We start from the raw sequence: 6000 nt of genomic DNA, 5'->3' as shown, positions 1-6000 counted from the left end.
CAACTTTCCCAAAGAACCCATATTTTTTGACGCCTCTAAATATGTTTTTAAAATTTAAAGCAAAATATTTCAAAAGTGTTGTTTTTCAAGATTGGGCTAAAATTCGCCTGATTTTGAACGAACAGCCGCTGAATTTTTCAGACCGGTTTATACGTGCAGTATTTTTTCAACTTTTGTTTTGGATTTTTAAAATAGTTAGAAGCTTGAGAGAGAGTTGAAAGACCTTGACCTTAAATAAGCCAAAGAATCGATTGAGACAATAAAAATTAGATATTTTAGTTACTAGATAAAGATTGTCGCTGTCGTCGCTGTCCGGAACATCTTTTGCTGGCGAGGATAGGGGAGCTAAATGTCAAAGAAGGAAAATCCATACGATTTGACAGCTTGGTACCCAACATGTTCCGGACAGCAGAACAAAGGGAACCGAAGCGACAATCTTTATCTAGTAACTAAAATATCTTTTCAATAAAACGAGATGCAATTTTTGACGGGAAAGGATATAGATATTATATCAAGGGGATCAAGTCTCCTTAATTTTGAAGATTGCATGCGCTGAGAAACATCGAATCATTGTAGCGAATTGCGGTAGTTTGCCGAAGATTGAATAGTTTGGTGTGATAAAGAATGATTGTATCTTGCACCAGACGCAACAATCACGATTGTAACTATTGAGTAGGGTGGCTCAAATTAGTATGGGAAAAACTTTGTTCAATTTTTTTGATGGGCCGCCCTCTTATTCGGTTCTATTTGATGCCCTGATGCTCTGGACAAAATTTCAGCCAAATCGGTCAACGTTTGGGCGGTGCTAAACTCGTTGGAAGTTTATATGGAAAAATGTATGCAGAAACATCCTGAAACATGTGCAGCCCTGTGATGAGGAACCCTGGAGATATTCCAACTCATAAAACTAGTGGGGACATCGAAGATCTTCTTGTTGATCGATTTGAATATTAAGATCTGAGCTTAAGAACTGTTTGGAGTATCGTAGATATTGGAAAAGATCTGTAATACCGCTGGACAGGCGCCTGATATTATCATGATGCAATTCCATTTCAATTATTTAATCAGACTGTGTTAAAAAATGGTGTTGATTCCTAAGAACATCAAAATTAAAACTCAAGGATAGTTTGGATGCTCTAGATCATCCTTAAGTCCGTAACCTTACCTGGGAAATATTTTTCCTGGATGGACCAGTTAATTTTGAACATTTTTGCTGAAGAAAGCAAGGCTCTATCTCTTAAAACTGATTTTTGACAGCAGATTTTCGTCTTGGGTCATATATGACCCATCCGTATTGAATCGCTAAGAAATTGGTATTGACCTAATAAAATTTTAAAACGATCTTTCTGAGTTTCTTTTGTTGGATGGGAATTGTGAATATGATTCAAACGTTTCGGCCCGGGCTACGATTTCAAATTATAAAATCCACCGTTCTCTTGTTTTTCGATCGATTTGCATGAAATTTGGAGGAAAGATATGCATTAAACCCTATATTTTTGCCTTTCTCGTAGACAAAGTTTACGTAAAGGCTATATGATCGCTTCAAAAACGAACTTTTTATAGGAGTCCCGGAGACCCATAGCACAGAGAAATAGACGTCTCACTCTACACATGTTTCAACAGTGGATTTAATTTTTTGTAGGTGGTCGATCTGCCACCGATGGCGCGTCCATCGGTTTTACGTGTGTTTGATGTTTGCTCACTACCGCCACCTGGTTGCCGCTTGTCCACCTATAGTGCTTTTAGCATTGGGCGGTAATGTTTTCGTGACGATGATTTTTATTGCATTTTGTTCTAAGTGAGACGTCTGTTTCTCTGTGCCCATAGTGTTATATTCCAGACATTTATTCTTAATCGATTTGCTCGTATTTTGATTTATTTCGTATTGAAAATTGGCCCAATCGGACTATGGGTTTCGAAGTTATGGCCAACATTCATTTTTTTACATAAGAAACACATACAAAATTCTCACTCATTTTTCAGGCACTTAGCTCGCAACACAACTGATTTGCTCGCAACAAGTTGCATTCGACGCGGAATCTTGTCCCATTCATTCTACACAAAAATAAAGGGTTTAATGTATCTTTCCTCCAAATTTCATGCAAATCGGTCGAAAAACAAGAGAACGGTGGATTTTAAAATTTGAAATCGTAGCCCTGGCCGAAACGGGCTAACGGGAAACTGCAAATTAAAAAACTAGGGTATCTGTTCCTATATCAATAACAATAATGCAAGCGCATGTAAAATGCATTGATTTCTCACCAAATAATCAAGAAACATGAGAATAATTATGCTCTGCTCACGCCATTTTTAATTGAAAACAATTTGGTAAGTTCAAAAATGAAATTATTATCTCATTATAGAAGTATTTAGTTAAAAAACATCATCACCGCCATGCACCTATTTCAATAACATTCAAAAACAGTTAAGAGAGAGTACTTGAGTAGTACTGCAAGGCATATAAACAGTTTGGAACATGGACAAGGATAATTTAGACGTTGTTCAAAATAAACCTATATCAAACTATAGGAAATCGCGTTGGTTTTTCAAATATAATTATATGTATAGTGAAAATGTGATGTGCGTTATGTGTTGTGAAGTGAATTTTGAAAGGATACACTTGTGTTAGCATGAAATTGAGTGGAAAACAACGGCGTGAAAACAGATGAATCTGCTAGTAGTAGCAATCGAGCAGTGCATCAAACCAACAGTTCAGAGGTAGGAAAATGAAAATAAAAGTGCTTTATAATTTTATCTTTTAATAATTTGATTCTTGTGCATCAATTTTTCTTTTTTTTTTTTTTTTTTTTTTAATCAGACTAAGGCCGAAGTGGCCTGTGCGGTATATAAGAGTCTTCTCCATTCGGCTCGGTCCATGGCTACACGTCGCCAACCACGCAGTCTACGGAGGGTCCGCAAGTCATCTTCCACCTGATCGATCCACCTTGCCCGCTGTGCACCTCGCCTTCTTGTTCCCGTCGGATCGTTGTCGAGAACCATTTTCACCGGATTACTGTCCGACATTCTGGCTACGTGCCCGGCCCACCGCAGTCGTCCGATTTTCGCGGTGTGAACGATGGATGGTTCTCCCAACAACTGATGCAATTCGTGGTTCATTCGCCTCCTCCACGTACCGTCCGCTATCTGCACCCCACCATAGAGGGTACGCAGCACTTTCCTTTCGAAAACTCCAAGTGCGCGTTGGTCCTCCACGAGCATCGTCCAGGTCTCGTGTCCGTAGAGGACTACCGGTCTAATTAGCGTTTTGTAGATTGTCAGTTTGGTACGGCGGCGAACTCTATTCGATCGGAGCGTCTTGCGGAGTCCAAAGTACGTACGATTTCCAGCCACTATGCGTCTCCGAATTTCTCTGCTGGTGTCATTTTCGGCAGTCACCAGTGAGCCCAAGTACACAAATTCTTCTACCACCTCGATTTCGTCACCACCGATGCAAACTCGCGGTGGGTGGCTCACATTGTCTTCTCTTGAACCTCTTCCTATCATGTACTTCGTCTTCGACGTGTTGATGACTAGTCCGATCCGCTTAGCTTCCCTCTTCAGTCTGATGTAGGCTTCCTCCATCTTCTCAAAGTTACGTGCCATAATATCTATGTCGTCGGCGAAACCAAATAGCTGGACGGACTTATTGAAAATTGTACCACTCGTGTTAATCCCTGCTCTTCGTATTACCCTTCCAAAGCGATGTTGAATAGCAAACACGAAAGACCATCACCTTGCCGTAACCCTCTGCGGGTTTCGAAGGGACTCGAGAATGCCCCTGAAACTCGAACTACGCACATCACCCGATCCATCGTCGCTTTGATCAACCGTGTCAGTTTATCCGGAAAACCGTGTTCGTGCATTAGCTGCCATAGCTGGTCCCGATCGATTGTATCATATGCGGCTTTGAAGTCGATGAATAGATGATGTGTGGGCACGTTGTATTCGCGGCATTTCTGCAGTACTTGGCGAATGGCGAACACCTGGTCCGTGGTGGAGCGTTCGCCCATAAAACCCGCCTGGTACTGCCCCACGAACTCCCTTGCAGTTGGTGCTAGTCGACGGCATAAAATTTGGGAGAGTACCTTGTAGGCGGCGTTCAGCAATGTGATTGCGCGGTAGTTGCTACAATCCAGCTTATCGCCCTTTTTGTAGATGGGACACACGACACCTTCCATTCACTCCTGCGGCAAAACTTCCTCCTCCTAAATCTTGGTAATGACCCAGTGCAGCGCTCTAGCCAGTGCCTCACCACCGTGTTTAAATAGCTCTCCTGGTAGTTGGTCAACCCCAGGGGCTTTGTTGTTCTTCAGCCGGCCAATCTCCTCCTGGATTTCCTGGAGATCCGGAGCCGGTAGAATTATGTCCTGCGCGCGTTCTCCCAGGTCCATCACCATACCGCCATCTTCGTCTGCCACATCGCCATTCAGGTGTTCTTCGTAGTGCTGCCGCCACCTTTGGATCACCTCACGCTCGTTCGTAAGAAGGTTCTCGTTTATGTCCTTACACATATCAGGCTGTGGCACGTGGCCCTTACGTGAACGGTTTAACTTCTCATAGAACTTTCGTGTGTTATTAGCGCGGTACAGTTGCTCCGTTTCTTCACGGTCTCGATCTTCCTGCTGGCGCTTTTCTCTCCGGAAAATCGAGTTTTGTCTGTTCCGCGCCTGTTTATATCGTGCCTCGTTCGCCCTCGTGCGGTGTTGCAGCAATCTCGCCCATGCTGCATTCTTCTCTTCCACTAACTGCTCACATTCGCCGTCATACCAGTCGTTTCTCTGATCCGGGGGCACCATGCCAAGTGCAGCGGTTGCGGTGCTACCAATGGCGGATCGAATATCTCTCCAGCCATCTTCAAGAGACGCTGCGCCTAGCTGCTCTTCCGTTGGAAGTGCCACTTCCAGCTGCTGCGCGTATTCTTGGGCTAGTCTACCATCTTGTAGCCGCCCAATGTGAGCCGCGGCGTCCGACTTCGACGCGTGTTGTACACCGACGAGAGGTTTGAGCGCAGGCAAACTGCAACGAGGTAGTGGTCGGATTCAATATTCGCATTGCGGTAAGTGCGGACGTTCGTGATGTCGGAGAAGAATTTACCGTCGATTAGAACGTGGTCGATTTGGTTTTCCGTTTCTTGGTTAGGTGATCTCCATGTGGCCTTGTGGATATTTTTGCGGGGAAAGAAGGTGCTTCGGACTACCATTCCGCGGGAGGCTGCGAAGTTTATGCATCGTTGGCCGTTGTCATTCGATACGGTGTGCAGACTATCCGGTCCGATGACCGGTCTATACATTTCCTCCCTTCCTACCTGTGCGTTCATGTCACCGATGACGATTTTGACGTCCCGCAGTGGGCATCCATCGTATGTCTGCTCCAGCTGTGCGTAGAACGCTTCTTTCTCGTCGTCGGGTCTCCCTTCGTGTGGGCAGTGCACGTTGGTGATGCTATAGTTGAAGAAACGGCCTTTAATCCTCAGCTTGCACATCCTTGCGTTGATTGGCTGCCACCCAATCACGCGTTGGCGCATCTTACCCAGCACTATGAAGCCGGTTCCCAGCTCGTTGGTGGTGCCACAGCTTTGGTAGAAGGTAGCCGCTCGATGCCCGCTTTTCCACACTTTCTGTCCTGTCCAGCAAATCTCCTGCAGCGCCACGACGTCGAAGTTGCGGGGATGTAATTCATCGTAGATCATCCTGTCGCAACCTGCGAAACCTAGCGACTTGCAATTCCATGTTCCAAGCTTCCAATCGTGATCCTGTATTCGTCGCCTAGGTCTTTGCCGATTATATCGAGTCGCATTATCTCTTATATTGTTCGTAATGATTGGTTTTCTAGGCGGCTTATTGGGCCAGCGCAAACCTCCTGTCTCGTCGGAGGGCCGTCGTGTCAGGGCTGTTTAGCGTCCCACCTAACACCAGGACTTGGGCTTGTGCGCTTTGAGCGGCACACGGTCGCTTTGGTGGGGCCTACTTGCGGATACATGCAGCTTTTTATAGAGGTTTA

This window comes from Armigeres subalbatus, chromosome 2 (assembly GCF_024139115.2).
Source record: "Armigeres subalbatus isolate Guangzhou_Male chromosome 2, GZ_Asu_2, whole genome shotgun sequence".
In the NCBI taxonomy this organism is placed as follows: Eukaryota; Metazoa; Arthropoda; class Insecta; order Diptera; family Culicidae; genus Armigeres; species Armigeres subalbatus.
Note: the sequence above shows the minus strand (reverse complement) of the source record.